This window comes from Amblyomma mixtum, chromosome 1 (assembly GCF_055824585.1).
Source record: "Amblyomma mixtum isolate Tamu chromosome 1, ASM5582458v1, whole genome shotgun sequence".
NCBI lineage: Eukaryota > Metazoa > Arthropoda > Arachnida > Ixodida > Ixodidae > Amblyomma > Amblyomma mixtum.
The window spans coordinates 107,658,068-107,677,343 of record NC_143012.1 but is presented as its reverse complement, the minus strand read 5'-3'; the positions used below and the strand labels follow the sequence as shown (position 1 = coordinate 107,677,343).

Genomic DNA, 19,276 nt, shown 5'->3' with positions numbered 1-19,276 from the left:
ATTAACTTCCGTCGCGGCCTCGGCGGACGTCGGCCGCGAGGTGGCTGCATCGATTAAGGCGAACATAAATCCCGTGGTCGAGAGAATCGGAGCTATTGCCCTTCGGTCTTCCAGTCGTTCCCTCACTGTTGACTCCAGCGACCCTGTTGACCTGGACCGCCTCAAGGCCGCCATTACCCGCATCAAGGCCACTAGAACTTCGATCAATGTTTGTGGCCCCCGACAGCGGAACCCGCATATTAGCCTGGCTGGGGTCGACCCCAACGTGCGGCCACAGGACCTAGTCATGGAACTTACCCGCCGGAACCCCAATCTCCATCTGGACCCATCCTACTGAAAGGCAAGGCTTTCTTTTCTCCTAAGATCTGGACAGTTTGTTCAGTCCTCGAGGTGGACTCCACTGCCTTCGTTTGTCTATGAGCGGCACGTCGCGTGACCCTCGGATGGATTTCGGGCGAGGTGCGCGAAGATCTGCATGTGCCGCTCTGCACCTGTTGTATGTAATATGGCCACGCGTTGGAGCCATGCACGGAAGCCTTCGAAGACTTGTTGCATCCTCTGTGCGGGGTCACATGCCTTGACGGCCTGCCCTACCCCCATCCAGGATTCCAAAAGGAAGTGCGCTCCTTGCGCTTCCGCCAGACGCCTGTATGGCCATTGTGCGGGTCATATGCCGTGTTCACTTTTTGTGCACGCGCAGATAGGATCCGTTGGCGCACTAATTATATCTCGTAGCTCTCAAGTAACCCTGCGTCCTCCACCCGACCACATCAATATTCTCCAAGTCAATGTTCCCAAGTCCAAGTCGATTTCCCTGTACCTTCAGAGGTTATGTCACCGTCGTCTACAAATCTGTACGTAAGCACACCGGTGCGAACTGCCTATCTCGAGTTCCTGTCCAGAAGCCGCTGGAAGAGGACGATGAGGTTGCGTTTTTGGTACGTATAGGCACCAGCGACTTCCCGCAGCACTAACGATCGGACTCCGACCTACAGCTCCTCATCCAGTATCTCGAAGGCGTTTTCTCCATTCCCACCCCCATCAAGCGCGGTTTATCTTTTTATTGCGTTAGCAATACTACTGTATGTTTCACCTCGTCGCATAGCCCTGGTCGGTAGGGACAGATGACCTTGAACAGCGTTGCTTCAGCCGCGCTCCTCCAGATGGCAGCGCCGTCGGCGCGCCGCGCGGAAGCGGCGCCGAGCAGTTCTGTCTACCACAGATGGCGCCACTAGGAGGTCCACCACTTCTGGCCTTCGAAGCCGGCGTTAGCAGCATTGGCGCGCAATGCGTCGATTGCATTCGAATGATATCGGTTAAGCAATTAGCCTAATTTGTAGTCAGACCACACAAATAAATAACATCGGGTCGGAAATTGGTCGAGTTGGGGAACTGAAACAGGGTCTCCGGATTGCGAGACGAGCACGCTAACCACTCCGCCATGCCAGATCGATGGTTTGGAATGAACAAAGGCGCGTCTAGTAAATATGGTGACTTCGTTCATTCCCATCTTCTTCTCTTCCCGTTACGGCGAGGTTCAGGTGTCCACCGAGTTATGCGAGACAGATACATTTCCTTTCCTTAGAAACCAATTCACTGACGAGCAAGGCGTACAGCCGAACGGGCAATGGGTATCTGTGGACTCCCTGGCAGCTTGGCGGAATGGTCACATGACCAAATATGACGGCGCCCATGCTCCCACGCTGTAAAGCGTCTATAAATGTGCGCTTGCCTTGGCGTGAATGCTTTGCTATGCAGTCCTCTGATCCGACTAAACCCAGAGCCGAGACACAAAAACATCTCCAACGGGCTATCCATAGCTACAGCAGGATACCTCAAAATTAGCATGCAAATTACGCGATCAATGCCTCTCCATCCAACAAGGCCGCCGAGGGCCAGCGTACTCGTATGCAGGTTCCGAGAACGCGGAACTGGATCAACCGTTCCGGCTCCACGACCTGAAGGCGGCCTTGAGTAAAATGAAACGAGGAACGGCGCCGGAAAGGGACAAAATAACTGAAATTACTTGCCAACCTTCCCGACCTGGCCTACGAGACGCTCCTCGCATACATAAACTCAATCTGGCTAGGTGAGGCACCCCTCCCAACCGATTGGAAGACCGGCCTGGACACTTTCATTCCTTAAGCCGGCAAAGCCATAAACACGGACAACCTCCGCCCCATCTCCCTCACGTCTTGTGCGGGAAAGCTGATGGAGACTATGGTGCGAGACAGGCCGTCCGAGTTTTTGGAAAACCAAAATGTATTCGCAGACACCATGTTCGAGTTCCGACCGCACTGGTGCTCGCAGGATGTCCTGCTTCAATTAGACCGCGAAATTCTGAATCCCGTCGAATACCTCCTTAATGACAAGGTAGTACTCGCCCTCGATTTGAAGGGGGCTTTCGACAATGTAACACACGACATCATTTCGACGCACCTCTCCCAAACCAGCTGTGGACACAACACGTTTCAGTACATTAGACAATTTCTCTCCGCCCGGCAATCGTATATCCGGATACAAAGAACACGGCCCCTACCAACTAGGTACGAGAGGTACCCCGCAGGGCGCGGTCTTCTCATCACTACTATTCAATTTGGCAATGATGAAACTTCCAGCCCAGCTGGAAAGTGTCGAAGGCATACAGCACGCGCTCTATGCCGACGACATCACCATCTGGGCTAAACACGGATCGGTAGGAGACATTGAAGCCAACCTGCAGAAAGCGGCGGCGATTGTGGACGCTTACGCCCGCCGGTGCGGCCTTGAATGCTCTCCGGCCAAATCGGAATTTGTGCACATTCGACCCTCGCCGAAGTGCTCTGCAAAAATCGAACTGTCCCTAGAGAGCGGACCCATCCCAGAACACGCTGAGATCAGAGTACTGGGTCTCTTTATCAATAAACACCGCCGTGTCGACACAACACTGGCCAAATTGCGCAAGGTGGGGGACCAGGTGGGCCGCATGGTCCGCCGGGTTTCCAATAACCGCGGGGGGTTACGGTGCAAAGATGCCTTGCGGCTGGCGCACGCATTCGTAACCAGTCGAGTCTTGTACTCGACTCCTTACCTCCACCTTCGCAAATGTGACGAGGAAGCCCTTGAGGTGGTTCTTCGTAAGATCTGCAAACGTGCTCTCGACCTCCCGGTCACCACGTCCAGCCAGCGCCTCCTGGGTCTGGGGATGGTCAACACCTTCGTTGAGCTCCGAGAAGCGCACTTGACAAACCACTACACAAGACTCTCAAAGACGCCGTCGGGTCGCCGCCTGCTTGCCCGACTTCTCATCCAACATCCAACACTGACGGAAGAGCGCGTGCGCATTCCTGAAATCTGGAGATACGCCCTGCACGTACACCCTCTTCCGGCCAACATGACACGAGACGACCATAGTGGCCGGCGCCTCGCGCGGGCGGGAGCCTTGGCACGCTACTATGGAAACAAACACGGATTATTTTACGCGGACGCCACCGGCCCACACCATGGGGGATGGTACACGGCCGCAGTCGTCCACCAAAGCACCGCAGTGAACAAGCTTACGTTCAAAGCACACGACATTACTCATGCGGAAGAGGTGGCAATCGCGCTCGCCACCGCAGATCAGGTCTCGCGGGTCATCGTTACCGACTCGCGAGGGGCCTGCAGGAACATCGAAAGGGGCTTTATTCCCTATTTGGCATACCAAATACTTCGAAATAGCAATTACCTCGGGGCTCCCGTGTACCGCACAATAGTATGGGTATGGACTCCCGCGCACACGGGTCTCGAGGGCAACGAAGCGGCCGACGCCGCTGCCTACGCGCTCACTCTCCGGGAATCGCCCTCGACTCCCCCCTATGCGGACTCCGACCCCAATCCGGCTTTTACCTTCAAGGAAATCATCCAATTTGGCCATGCAATCTTTCCTAAGCCCTGCAAGGGTCTCACGAAGGCGGAGGAACGCTTACTCCTTCGCCTTTATACTAAAACACTGCTGACCGGCAGTCATCAAACATTTCGACCCTGTGTGCACAGGGGAGTGCCCGCGCTGTAGGGAAAAGTTTTCGGACCTTTACCACATGGTGTGGGCATGCCAATCGACCCCGCACCTTCCCCCTATCCCCAACCCTACCCGGGAGGACTGGGAGGCGGCCCTGCTCGGCTGCTCTGACCTGGCGAGCCAAAAGGCCCTGGTCGGGCGCGTCCAAGCAGCAGCTACAGCCAATTGCTCCTGTAATGAGCAGCCCACCTAGTTTGTAAGGGACGGCCCTTTAAGGACCGCTCCACTTGCTCCCTGTACATATTTTAAATATAAAGTTTTTTCAGACAGTCAGTCAAGTGGCAGCGACAGGAAGAAGCGAGAAAGCGACATGCACAAGAGACGCCAGAACAGCGTGAGTAACGTCTTGCAAAGCGTCGTGCTAAGGATGCAGCTCGGCGACAACGTTCTACCTCGCAGAGTGGTTCCACCTCATCGGTCACCGATGTGTCTCAACACCTGACTGCTCAGGAACGCCGCAATGCTACCTGGTGAGGGCAGCGCGCCGAATAATCGCCACAAGAATGCGTGCACCATTGCTAACGCAATTTACCCGGTTTAACCAGAGCTAAACCACTGCCAGTTTTTTGTACCTTGGAACGGCATTCTTTTGAAGAAGAACTTTGCCCACAAGAAGACCGCGTACCTCCTCGTCGATCCGAACAGCTTACAAGAAGAAATCGTGGAAGGTTCGCTGTACGAACCAACAGCTGGACACCTCGGTTTTACCCGGCACTTCCATCAGATGTCACGTAGCGGTGACTGCAGTCCGGGCAGTGAGCAATGCAGGGAAAAGTGCTTGTAAAATAAAACTGTTTATTGGGCTGACTTGCGCCCACAATGGACTGAATGACTCGGCGGCGGTGAAATCATCTAGCGCGCTCGGCAGTCGTCGGACAGAATGCTTTAAAGACGTTTAAAGCTGGCAGGGAACCAAAAGCAACTACAACATTCTGGAAAAACGTGGGAGCAGTTGATCATGGCCGCCATCAGTGGAGATAATTCTGGTCGCATCTCGAGAGAGAACAAAATATAATGATGCACGCCAGTATAAAAGGCGGCGCTTTTTATACTCTGTATACTTTTTATAACCTAATTATATACAAAGATTATGGTCATTGCCAAGTACCCTTTCCGAATACCAGCCTCTAACTTTATTGATTGAAGTCTGAGGTTACTCGGATTTAAAAGTGAATATCAGGAGGGCTAATTGGGCAAGAACGGGCTGCAGGTGCCGCTAAAGGGACTCTTTTCCCAATGGAAACGACACAGGAGGGACATTAACGAGAAAGGGCAGAGAGCAAAACTTGTATCTCCCTGCGAGAAAGTGAACACAGCTTGCTAAAAATACGCGATTAAGAGTTGTCTGCCCTCTCTGGTCAATAAAGATGCTCTACTTTGTTCGCTGTTTTTTGGTTTTGTGCCATTTCGGAAATGCGCATGCCTTCACCTTCTTCGGGCTACATATATGCAACATGTGGCCTTAAATAAACTCATTTGGAATTTGCGCCCGTCCTGTCCGTCTTTCTGTGTGGTGTGTGTTAAATTAGCGCTGTTTTTTTGTTAGACAATGCTCCAGCAACTAGCCCATCAATGTACTGTTAAGCTGTTGTTGTGACTGAGAGAAGGATGAGAAGGAAATTGCACGGGCCTGCCTACTGGCTCGAGCCAAGCCACCACCGCTGCCACGTGCAGATAGAGGAGAGTTAAAAGGTCAGAGGAAAGAGAAAAAGGAAAGAAAAGAAGCGCGTCGCAGCAACAACTTGAAACTTGGGAAAAAAACCCACATAGGCGCAAATGACTTTCACGACACAAAAAGAGACGAGGAGACAACGGACAGGGGCCAACTTCCAACGATTTATTGCTCGAAAAAACACATACATTTATATTCTCAGGCAACGCCCACATCTACACACCACGTGCCTTATCGCAGCCCTGACTTATCGCCTAGCACGAACATTATTGCTCAGAAAATCGTACTCCGCCGCATACAACCTAACTGATGTGTCACTCACGTACAAGGCTGCCTTTTTCTTCATGTGAAAGGCTTCCAATAAAGCCTCGCCTGCTTGAATTTGCTCTTGCCCAGACGTGGGTTTTTTCCCAAGTTTCAAGATGAATAACCAACTAGCCCGTCAACATGCCTTGCGCAGGAACAACTGTTAAGCAAAAAAGAACTGCGGTATATATATGTGGACTCTTCTGCATTCGAAATAAGGAATAATTAGAAAATTCCTGTCCTAAAATTTGCCACCCAATCACTGCGAGACATAAAAGACGTGAGTGCGTAGAACTAGAAACTCTTGCGAACAATCCAGACCGAAAAGGAAAGAAACAACAGAGAGGTAGTAGTATCTCGTTCCTTCGTATAGTTTGCAATAGCGCTGATTTCCATATAACATTATTGATTGCGCGATTGGGTCCTTTTTTTTCAATGAAGGCGAGCGTCTAGTTTTTGCTCCTATACGAGCCTACTCACGTCTGTACGTTGCGGTGTGAACTCGATTGTGTCGAGTCGGGGCATGACCTCGGAGGCGTGACGGCGCGTGTAGCGCCGGAATTCGGGGTTTTATTTTGCAGACCCTGAAACACGAGTGTTCACAATGCAGAGACACCAATACGAAAAAAAAAATGGCTGAGGCTTAACTTGGTTAAGCCTGGAGAATGCGAAGCATCATCGTGTCGCGTAATTTGGAGGCGCACAACCACAGCGACGGCGGGAGGTGGGCCCCCGTTTCTCCACTGTCGTGACGTCATCGTGTCACGTGGTGTGACGTCATGTATCACGTGATTTGGAGGCACACAACCATAGCGACGGCGCGAGGTGGGCCCCCGTTTCTCCACTGCCGTGACGTCATCGTGTCACGTGGTGTGGCATCATCGTGTCACGTGATTTGGAGGCGCACAACCACAGCGACGGCGCGAGGTGGGCCCCCGTTTCTCCACTGTCGTGACGTCATCGTGTCACGTGGTGTGACGTCATGTATCACGTGATTTGGAGGCGCACAACCACAGCGACGGCGCGAGATGGGCCCCCGTTTCTCCACTGTCGTGACGTAATCGTGTCACGTGTTATGACGTCATGTATCACGTGATTTGGAGGCGCACAACCACTGCGACGGCGCGAGGTGGGCCCCCGTTTCTCTACTGTCGTGACGTCATCGTGTCACGTTGTGTGACGTCATGTATCACGTGATTTGGAGGCGCATAACCACGGTGAAGGGCTGAAGTGGTAGCTAGAGTAGTATGCTTCGCATAAAATTGGCAGTGGCTTAGCTCTGCTATGCCAGGATACACGTAGCGTGAGGTGAGGGGGAGGTGTTCACATCTCGGTGGACACCTGAAGCAGAGGGAAGGCGCATAACTGCCCTCTTGGAAAAGTGGACCCCTCAATCGTGCTTTAAGCGAAGTGGTGGTAGTGACAGATGAGCGCTTCATGAGTTGAACGCGGCGCTAAAGCCATAAACTGTCGGCGTTCGTTGTGTTCATTTCTCGTTCGCTTCGAGAAAGTTTTGTACTCCGATCATTTTAAGGAGAGGTACTGCGCATAACTGGCTCCCTGGGTTAGTGGACACCCTAATTCGCGCTTAAATCTATGTGGTGCGATGAGAGAGAGAGATGTAGGCTTGCCGTATGCGCCAGCGCTGGCAACGGTGAGCGAACTCTCGCGATCAACCATTAACTGCCATCTTCCAGGGTGGAAGATTGGGTGGGGACTTTAACGTAGATATAAAAACAAATAAACAGGAATTGCTTAACGCTCATGTGGGAGAACATGCCTTTCCTCTCCCTTGTAACGCCTCGCACGGCTGTGACAACCTCGCGAAATACTTGAATGGACCTCTTCTTTGGGAACCAGGCTTCAGTGCACCAAGTCGACCATATATTTAACTATTTCTCCGGCCACAAAGCTTCCTTCATGACAATCATGAACGATTTGCGGAGTCTTTCTTGTAGACGGAATATGTGTGAAAAATAACTAGTTGTCTGCAATTGTACGCACATGTTTTGCTCGAATTCTTTGCCTCAGTCTATCGAAAAGCTGAAACAGCTGATGTGCTGCGCTCAATTTTCGCAATACGAGGTAACATAATCGTCGGCAATTTTTTTTTACTAAAGTATTATTAAAACCTTGCTTTCTGAAGTAAGCAGGTGTAAGTACTTAACGCTTTGGATCTCGGATGATCTTAATTGGTGTACCCACATTTACTACCCAACTCCAAACTCTAACACTAAACTTTTTTCCTCAGGCGTGCGCTTATTTTTCTACTCCTTCTATACGTCTGTCGGCTTATAAATCAGTTGTATTACCTACTTTGGACTACTCTGTCATGATTTGGGACCATTTTACAAAAATCTAGTATTCCTAAACTAGAAATGTTATAGGGAAGAGCTGCGCGTTTCAATTATAACACATTTACCAGAACTTCTATTACGGATCTTTGAAAGGGGGCGAATCCTACTCCCTTGGCGCAAAAGAATCGTTACTCACGACTGAATGTTTTGTACCAATTAATTAATAGTCATTATATGACTGACAGAACTAGTATCATATATTTCTGTTAAAAATAGAGTACTCGCTACCGGCACAATCTAACTATAAGCCGGTTTCCTCGCGTAACAACACTTTCAAATATTATTTCTTTTCCCACACAATAGTTGACTGCAATCAGCTGAAAAACGAACTAAGTCTCTGCAGTAACATTAGCAGCGTTTTTATCTAGTTTAGAATATTGCTATATCTTGTATTATTTGCTAGTTTGCTTGTTTGCTGTAACTTTCGGTGGTAATTTAATCTTCATTTACTTTTTTGTTGTTGAGCCCAATTGTGCCTTGTGTATTTACTGCGTTTTCTATTGTGTAACCAGTGCTCAGTGCATTTTTTTTTCTGTGCATGCCATTGTCTTAAATCACTCTTGTACCACCCTGCTGAAACAACTGTGTGGTGATCGCAGTATCTGCTAATAGTAATAAATCAATAAGTTCAATTATTAGATTATAGAATTTCGCGAGTTGTACCAGAGCCCCCAAAAGTACAAGAAAACTCATGAAATACAATAAATAAGTGCCGAAATCATTCACACACAAAAGCATATCTACGTAAGGACAGCTAGGCGCTGACAATATGCAAACGAGTAAATAACCAAAGAGCGGCTTAAAAAATAAAGTTACTTCAATCTTGAATACAAAAATAGATTGATCGCCACTTTAGGTGATTTTAAAAGTCTCTTCAGTATGATGACGTTCTCCAGGTAAACGAGACACCATTTTCGCATCAGGCCTGCAATCAAAATAATTAAATGTAGTGGTGTCGACAGGCAAGGTCGTTTAAAAATCATTCGAACACGGGGCGATGAATTCATTATCCTGAGCAATAACTTGGCCGACTCTGCGCCCACAATAAGCAGTTGGGGCGGTGATAGCAACCCGCGCAAAAGATGAGTGCCCAAAACTTAGTGATGTCGTTTTCTGCCACGGAATTTAAGGGGACACCGAGCCTTCGAGATTGAGATACCAGTAATAACTTGGAGCACTACAGAAACTACCCGCGACCTATTAGGCCGCTTGATGAATGCTCCGGTCAAGTGTCGCGTAGCCAAAATAAAAGCTATAATGCCAAGCGCATGTCCTACTATGCGTGGATAGTGGGGAAAAAAGAAAACGTTTGTTGCCGTTAACCCACTCCTAAAGAAATATTGCTCGGAGCGTAAGGACAGCCGTACTAAGGAAGCTCAACAAAGAAAAAGACTAGTGTCAGATACGGCGTGAAATGAGCTCTTTGGAGGGTACATCTTACCCCACTTCCGCGCGTGCGCGGCACCCGTAGGATGCTATCGCCTAGTCCAGAACCACCAGTTCGCAAAGCCCTTGCTAGTCGTCGATTACCTGTATGTACCGTCTTTGTCAAAAGTAACCAGGCTGCATGGTTTGCTGCTAGCTTGTATGGGGGGCCCTTGTGGCTTTCCTAAAGAAATAAAGGTGTTGAAGGTAAGAAGACCCCCAGTCCTTACCATTAACGACCATTTCAGCTTCACGGAAGCTGTAAGGGCTTCACTGTACGAGCTAGAAGCAAACCATGCAGCCTAGTTACTTTTGACAAAGACTGTACTATTCCAAATAGCGGCCTAAAACTTTGCACTTAGTCGTCGTCGGCGAATAGGCGCCCCAACCGAAATTCTGTGACCATGTTTATATTCGATGTTGCCTCGTCGTATACGAGGTCTGTTAGAGAAGTATCCGACCTTTGGCCGAAGAAAATAAACTGGCTTAACTGGAGCGTTGGAAGCACAATCACCTTCAAAGTAGTCTCCTTGAGACTCCACACACTTCTCCCAGCAGCGCTGCCATTGTTGGAAGTATTCCGAAAAGGCCTCTTTCGGAATGGAGTTTAGCTCAGCTGTCGTTGCAGCCATAATGTCCTCTCTTGTCTAAAATCGCGGTCCTTTCAATGTCCTCTTGACCTTGGGAAACAGACGGAAGTCGTAGGAGGCCATATCAGGAGAGTAAGGAGTCTGCTGAACTACAGGAGTCTGGTTTTTCGCCAAAAAAGTCTGAATCAAGTGCGAGGAATGTGCAGGAGCATTGTCGTGATGGATGCGGCAATTTCCTGTTGATATCATCTCCGGTCTCTTGCGCCGCAAAGCACCACGTAGGCGACGGAAGACATCCCTATAGTACTCTTTGGTCATTGCTTGATCCTGTAGGGTGCGTGCTCGTGGTGTGCCACACAGAGGGAGTCAAAGAAAGCTGTCAGCATCACTTTGACATTGCTGCGCACTTGGCGGGCCTTCTTTGGTCTCGGTGACATGAAATGCTTCCACTGTGACGACTGGGATTTGGTTTCCGGGTCGTACCCGTACACCCAAGACTCGTCACCAGTGATTATGGTGTTAATGAAGTCGGGGTCACTGTTTGTGGAATCTAGCATGTCCTGCGAGACTTCAACACGAAGCTGCTTTTGCTCCGCCGTGAGCAGCTTCCGCACGAATTTCGCCGCAACTCTCTCCATTGCGAAATCTTCGGGGATAGTGGAATGGGCAGAAAAATTGCTGATGTCCACCTCTTCCACAATTTCTCGGATAGTCACACGACGGTCCCGCATCACCACAGCGTTCACTTTGGCAATGACCTGGACATTTCGGCATGATGATGGCCGACCGGAGCGTGGCTCGGTCTCCGCCGATGTGCGGCCGTCTTTAAACCAATTGTACGACTGTTTAATTTGTGTGCTGCTCATAGCATCTTCACCGAAAGCCGCACTGAATATTCCGAACAGTTTCCACTTGGTTGTCATCCCTTTTCTGGCAAAATTTGATGCAGTAGCACTGCTCCTGTCGCTCCGCCATTTTTCTTGTAATAAAAAACCGACGAGAGCACTGCGCACTGCCTCACTCAAACGCTGCGTCCCAGCGACTGACGCTATCGGCAGGCCGGAAAATATCCCTACATGTGCACGAAGGTTCAAGGTCGGCTGGTGCAAGCAAGCTTCTATCATATCCATCAGGTGTTCGCAAAAAAAAAAAATAGTCGGATACTTTTCTAACAGACCTCGTATTAGATTGTCGGTCCCTACTTGTATGGCCGTGCAGAGCGGGAGGAAGGGCACGAACGAAACGGGTGCAGAACAGGTTTCCTTTGAATGCCTCGTCATCGCCCTTGAGTCTTCTCGGCGCCAAAGCGTTCCGGCACACCGCTCGTGTCACTTCGTTTTTTTCGGCCGCGCCAGTCGCACAGAGAGGGCGCTGCTACAGCCTAACTTTAAAGGTGGCAAGTGACCACCGCGCTTTCTGTTGGCTTGCGAACTTTAAAAACCCCTGACAGCAGCTAGTTGGCTATACTCCACGCCTACTAGAGCTCGCTTACGGGGACAGTTACAAAATTAGCAGGCAAAACCCGAGCGCCACTCGATTCAGTGATATGACTCCGAACGGCCTGCTTTCCTGGGCCCTAACTGCACAAGGGTCACGAGTAACGCCGAGACCTCGAGTTGAGAACCGCATAGAATGCGTCAGCAGCAGATGTGGGTCACCGTTAGCAGCTTTTGGGAGCAGGTTGTCTTCAAAATACTTCTAGAACAAAATATTTCTTAGGATCAGGTGGTGGTTGCAACCGTGGAAAAGCCCTTGCAACGAGTTGCTTAGGAAGCAACCACTATCTGGATATAGTGCTCAACAGCTGTAGTAGTAGTAGTAGTAAAGACTTTTAATCGACCATAATTTACAGGCCGAGCATTTCGACCGCCTGGGCGACCAGAAGCCGCTGTTCTTCTTCCCCTTCAGCGCCAAGCCAGTCGAGCCAGGTGGTGATGGATAGAGAGGGAGGGGGGAAGGAACCCGACTGCTGAGCAGGCGGGCAATAGAAGTGGCAATGGGCCAGGTCCGCATAGATACAGGGGCAGTTGGGACAGGAAGGGTCCGATCGATAGCGATAGAGGAAGAGGCGGGACGGGGTGATAACTGCATTCATCTGAATGTGCCGAAGAAGGCGAGACTCCGGCACCGTGAGTGATGGATGAGGGGGAGCGTAAAGGCGTTTGTCGAGGCGGAGCTCAAGGTAGACCTCTTTTATGGTGCGGCGAAGGGTGAGTCTCCCACCGTCCTCCGAGGGCTTGGGCCAGGGGATCAACGGTGCCCGGAAAAGTGTGTCGCGGGCGAGCTGATGGGCCAGCTCATTGCCGTCAATCCCTGAATGCCCAGGGACCCAGCGGAGGAAAACGATGGAAGGCTGCAGTGCGAAGACCGCTCGTTCGACCTCCTGTTGGAGAGAAGGGGTCAGGGTGCGTTTCTGTATGTGGTGTATAGCGGCTTGTGAGTCCGAATAGACTGTGTACTCTTGGAGAGAGGGAAGGAGGGAAAATGATTGGAGGGCATGCGCAATGGCGAGGACCTCGAGGGACAATGCCTCTGGAGGGTGTAGATACGGCCCGCTGGTGTGGGTTTCAGGAGCAGGGAGGTGTGGATGGTACAGGGCGTAGCCGCAGGAACCTCGAGGAGCCACGAAGGAGGCATCCGTGTAAGCTACACCCTGGGTATCAAAGAGAGGGGAATGGTGCTGTGCGGCCGCATGACGACATCCGGCGTGCAGGACGGGGGACATGTTGGTCGGGAGGGGAAGGATACGAAGATTGGGGGCGGGGGTGGGAATAGGAGAGGTAAACGGGGAAATTATAATGGGCGAGATACCCGCTTGAGTCAATAACCACTGACCCTGACGGGTAAGGGAAAGCCGGGCAAGCTGCGAGTCACGATGGAGACTGAGAAGAGAACGAAGAGGATGGAAGAGGCCTGTGGCAAAGAGCCTAGTGGTAGAGGTAGTGATAGGGAGGTTGAGAGCTGCCTTGTAGAGGCCCACAAGGGCAGTCTCGAGAGCGTTAAGTTGAGTCTGAGTGAAGGAAGCGTAGGGTGCAAAGTACAAGACCTTGTTGAGGGCCAGCGCGTGGGCAACTCGGCACGCGTGAGCCTCGTGGAGACCTGAGCGTCGAGTGACCACGCGCCGCAGGAGGTGAGTTACAGAGTGGCAGGTGGTGACAGCGCGGTGAAGGGATTGCACATTCTTAGCCGCATGCAAAGGGAAGCCAAGAACTTTGCACTGTGTGACGACAGGAATGGGAGAGCCAGAAAGGTGGAGAGAGACGAAGTGGTTGTGTGAGCGCTGGTAGGAGGAATGGTTGAGAAGGAGAAGCTCGGATTTCTCAGGAGCAGGAGAGAGGCCAGCGGTGGTGAGAAAGGAGTCGATGAGATCTAGGCCACGTTGCAGTGTGTCCTGTACGTGACCGGGAGAGCCAGATGAACACCAGAGAGTGATGTCATCTGCGTAAAATATATGATGCAGGTCGGGAATTTCAGCTAGTCAAACACAATAAAACTCATCAAACAATTTCTAAGAATAACACACTTCACAATAGCAAACTATATCGCGTAAGCTGACAAAATTGTCGATCTGATTGAAGTGCATCCTGCTATATGTGTCGGGTCACGACCCATATGTAATGCGTATGCTCTCTTTCTTTCTGCACAAATCGAATTTCAAATGTTGACGTTGGACTCGATTTCACTTTTTTTTCGTTTGATTTTTGTTTCCTTAAAGCAAGCTTTCGCACCACATGTTGGCATTTGCTAGTTAGTGCTCAGTGTTTTTTAAGGTTCGTCCGCAGAGTGTCCTGTACGGTACATTAACACAAATCATACTATCCCGGTTTTGCCGCGTCCGTTTGGGAGAGGGAGGGGCGGAGGTTTTCGAATATCAGGAGCACGCTCAAATGCAGCGCTCTGCGCGTTTTCTGAAGTTTGCTTTTTGTTTTGCAATTTTTCAGAACAAATGGCGATTCAGCAGCCGTTCCCTATCGGTAAGTCGGCTCTCAGCGTGGATATGAGCCACAGGCGACAAGCGCTGTGGTCTAGAGAACGGGATTTTGTGTAAACTGACTTTTAGAAGCAGCTCACCCTCGCTGTTAGAAATGCGCTGGGGTGCGGATCTCTCCACACATCCTATAGCCCACGCGCCCAGCGTTGTCCACATATTTCCGGTGTAATTAAGCCCAGGACATCTGGAAAAAAACACTTGTAGTTGGCACGGCCGCGACGATCAACCTCGTGGCGCTGAATACTGGGAATGAATGCAGCGTTTTCGAATGTGCGGTAATTACTGCTGATTTTCCATGGCTGTCTGAAATAGTTTTCATCAGATCACGAAACTTCTTATAGGTGGAATTTTGCAGTACGGAAGAATAATCTGCCATTTTAATAACTTTGTTTCTTCTTAATCTCTCGGCTCTGTCTAGTTTTCATGGATTGTTAAGTTTAAATATCCCAGTTTGTTTACGCAGAGGGTGCTACTGGCGGCAAACAGTGGTGGCGCTGGGTATTGGTCGTTACATTCGTGGGCCGGGTTGTTGTCTGCGACAAGTTCGCAATATGCTGATCAGCCTTGAAGCGTAGATTTCTTTCGCAAAGTGTTTGCAGGCCTACGGGCCGTCGTACGACCGTTTTTTGAGCTGATCCGAAAGCTTGCGGACGCCGGAGCGCACAGGCCAGACATTACGCGTCCAGCCGGTCCGGCGACTGCGAGGAAAGATGGTTCAACTTCAACTTTTGTGCGGACGTGCGTGTCCGGCAGGCGACCGGATGGCTGCAATCCCTATTCTGAAGAGGCGGTGATTGATTTTCGGGAACCCTCCGACTTCGGGAACCCTCCGAGTGATCTCTTCCATTGAGGTCCGTGTTTCCTTTTTGCAGTTTTGCCGGCGTGTGGTCTCTGGCGGCTGGCTGGTTAGGCCTGCCAGCTGCCAGCTTGGCCAAGACAGACCTGATTATTCCAGATAGCCCACCACCCACGAGCGGCTCTTTTTCGCACGGGGTGAATCCTGGCACTGCCTCGGAGAAGTGTTCGGACCACAAGGACATCCTTTTGCTTGCTGCCATGCTTCAGGAGCCTGCCCTTGTCGACCATTCCGGCGATGCCTCCTGTGCCCCCTTAGGACCTGCAGTCTCTCATTTCTCGTGGCGGCCTGGTTTCTCGCTGCAGCCGGAAAGGTTTCTGGAGTCGAAGCAACCCGCCCGCTTGGAGCTGGGCACGGACGCTGAAACCATGCGGGCTTATGAACAGATTTTCACTACGATTTTTAGACAAAGAAAGCAAAATAGGTCCTACAGCCCCCGCCGTCCTCCTCTCTCTGGTATGCGACCTATATCGCCAAACGGCGTACTTTTGGGTGGGTGCGCGGTCGCCGAGACCAACCATTCAAGGACGTTCCATACCTTTTTAGAAGCCAGGCAGCGCGAGCTGGACGCCGTTAGAACACAGCTTGCAGAGATTTCGCTAGGGTCCCCCGGCTGAGGCGGAACTTCGCGATCTGAGGCGGGAGGCATTGGTCCCCCGGACTTTCGCTGATGCCCTGCGTGATGCTCCTGTTTCTGTTCTGCAGAAGGATATTGAAATTCTAGCCCTGGACGCAACCCCTTGCCCGCCAGAGCACCCTTCTGCTAGGGACTCCCGACCGAACCAAGTGCCACATCAGCTGTTAACTTCCGTCGCGGCCTCGGGGGACGTCGGCCGCGAGGTGGCTGCATTGATTAAGGCGAACATCGATTCCGAGGTCGAGAGAATCGGAATTGTTGCCCTTCGGCCTTGCCGTCTGAGGGTTGCCGCCAGCGACCCTGCGGACCTTAACCGCCTCAAGGCCGCCATTACCCGCATCGAGGCCACTAGAACTTCGATCAATGTTTGTGTCCCCCGACAGAGGACCCCGCATATTCGCCTGGCTAGGGTCGACCCCGACGTGCGGCCACAGGACCTAGTCATGGCACTTGCCCGCCGGAACCCCACTCTCCATCTGGATCAATCCTCCTGCAAGGCAAGGCTTTCTTTTCTCCTAAGATCTGGACAGTTTGTCTACGTCCTCGAAGTGGACTCCCCTGCCTTCGTTCGTCTATGCGCGGCACGTCGCGTGACCCTCGGGTGGATTTCGGACGAGGTGCGCAAGACCTGCATATGCCGCTCTGCACCTGTTGTGTGCAATATGGCCACGCATTGAAGCCATGCACGGTGCAAAACGACGCTTCGAAGGCTTGTTGCATCCGCTGTGTGGGGACACATCCCTTGATGGCCTGCCCGACCCCCATCCAGGACCCCAAAAGGAAGTGCGCCCCTTGCGCGGCCGCCGGTCCGTTCCCGCACTGGTTATAACTCTTAGCGCTCAAGTAACCCTGCGCCCTCCACCCGACCACATCAACTTTCTCCAAGTCAGTTTTCCCAAGTCAAAGACAATTTCCCTGTACCTTCAGGAGTCATAACACCGTCGTCTACAAGTCTGGACTTAAGCACACCGATACGGACTTCCTATCTCGAGCCCTTGTCCACAAGCCGCTGGAAGATGCCGATGAGGATGCCTTTTTGGTACGTATAGGCACCAGCGACTTCCCGCAGCACTAACGACCGGACTACGACCTACAGCTTCTCATCCAGTATCTCGAAGGCGTTTTCTCCACCCTCAGGAGCATTCAAGCACGGTTTATCCTTTGTGTATCTTGAAACGGCATGCTTGTAAAGAAGCACTTCGCCCACAAGACCGCGTAACTCCTCGTCGTTCCGAACAGCTTGCAAGAAGAAATCGTGCAGGGTTGGCACTACGAACCAACAGCTGGACCTCGGGTTTACCCGGCACTGAGCAATGCAATGCAGTCCGGGCATTGAGTAATGCAGGGAAAAGTGCTTTTAAATAAAACTGTTTATTGGGCAGACCTGTACCCACAATGGACTGAATGACCGGCGGTGGTGGAATCAACTAGCGCGCTCGGCGGACGTCGGACAGAATGACTGCAGTTCTTGGCCGCTCTCAATTTAAAGCTGGCAAGGAACCAAAAGCAACCTGAAAAACATGCACACTCCGTCCTTCACTGTAAAATCCGATTCTAACAACGAATGGCTCAATAGACGACTCAAAAGACTTCTTAATAGGAAAAAACGACTGTACCGAAGAGCTAACTTGCCTAACCATCCTGTAGCATGGGAACGGTACCATAAGTGCGCAAAAGAATATAGCGAAAAATTGACCTCCACCAAAAAATTTTTTTCCTCCGATTTACATTCAATCCTCTTAAAAAACCCCAATAAATTATGGCGCATTCTCTCCCCTAAGACACGATCCGATAGAATTGAGCAGCAGCAGTCCAGCGGTCAGGAAGACACCAGAAAGACTTGCAAACGAAGCTCTTTATTGGGGCTCACTTGCGCCCGCAAAAGAACTGAATCACTCGGTGGCGGCGTAAGCAACAAGCGTGCTCGTCAATCGTCGAACTACGAATGCCCGCCGCTCGTGGCATCGCTCAATTTAAAGCCGGCAAGGAAACTTCGAGATAACAGGTCGAGATCATCTAGAGTAATCTGGAAACACGTAGATGCAGCTCGGCATGGCTGTGATCAAGCGAGATTAGTCCAGTCGCTTCTCGCGTCACATACGAAAATGATAACACCCCTTTCCTGCGGCCTTGAGCGCGAACAACGGGCACTACAATGATACGTGGCAGTACCCCCCCCCCCCCTCTCAAAGAATCATCATCTCGATGCTCTAAAATGAAAATAAACACGGAGAATGCTAACTTCGAGTCTTTGTTCATAATAAGGTTTAAGGGCAGCGGTAAAAGCTTCAAGTCTGGCCGTGTCGTCGTCGTCGGTCGTCGTCGTAGTTGGCGTCGTCGTCGTAGTTATCGTCGTCGTAGTTGAGGCATAGTCATGTGTTGTCGTCGATGGAGGATCTTAGTTCTTGCGCTCAGAAGCAACCTCACCTCCAGAGGCTGCTTTATTCAGTTTAACCTTCAGGGGCTGGGGGAGCGTCCACGCATGGCGTAACCTCGGTTAGGAGATACATAGCGCGGGGACGATGGAGACGGAGAACGCGATAGGCGGCTCGGCGATGAGAATCCTTCCCGACGCAAAAACTCTTCGATTTCGGCTGGTCTCTGGCCGGGTAGGGGTCGTGGAGCGTCGTAAGAAAACCCTCGAATACCCCTTCTCCTGTGTGGACAGTACCGGTGAATGTGACCGGCTTCGCCGCAGTGGAAGCATAGTGGGTGGCGCTGGTCGGGAGTTCTCCACTCGTCGCATTTCCTCGGCTGTGTGCGACGCTCGTAGGACGCGCGGGTTGGGGCGAGAGGGCGGCGATCAAGCGCAGCTGGCTGAGGGCGATGGGGGCTTGGGTCCCGTCGTCGAGGTGCAGGACGGCGCACAGCTGCGGCTTAAGTCATGGCCGGAGGGTACAGAGGCTGCGTGGTGGTCGGTGTCACACCCAAGGCCTCTTACACCTCGTCCCGAATGACGTCGGTGAGCGAAGTGAGCTGCGGCTGCGTTCCTGTTGGCAGCAGTCTTCGGAGCTCTTCTCGCACAATTTCACGTACAACCTCCCGCAGGTTATCGATGTTGGCGGGGCCCATGCAGCTTGGTGAGAAAAAGCGCTGCAGGCGGTCATACTGGCGGGCTCTGGCATCAAGAGTTTTTTCCATGGTGGATGCCTCTTCGACGAATTCCACGACGGTTTTGCGTGGGTTCCGTACGAGGCCCGCAAAGAGTTGCTCTTTAACTCCTCGCATAAGCAGCTTGACCTTTTCATCTTCCTTCATGGTCGAGTCGGCACACCGGAAGAGACGCTTCATCTCCTCAGTGTACACTAGAACGGTCTCGTTTGGGTACTGTATGCGAGACTGTAGCAGCTGCTGGGCTCTTTCCTTTCTCACGACGTTTGTGAAGGTCTTGAGAAGCTGCTCT

General features: G+C 51.4%; 1 pseudogene; it reads left to right on the top strand.

Annotated features, from left to right (window-relative positions):
- The first annotated feature begins 2,587 nt into the window (after positions 1–2,587).
- On the top strand, positions 2,588–16,948 carry LOC149367477 (uncharacterized; annotated as a pseudogene).
- Positions 16,949–19,276: the final 2,328 nt, after the last annotated feature.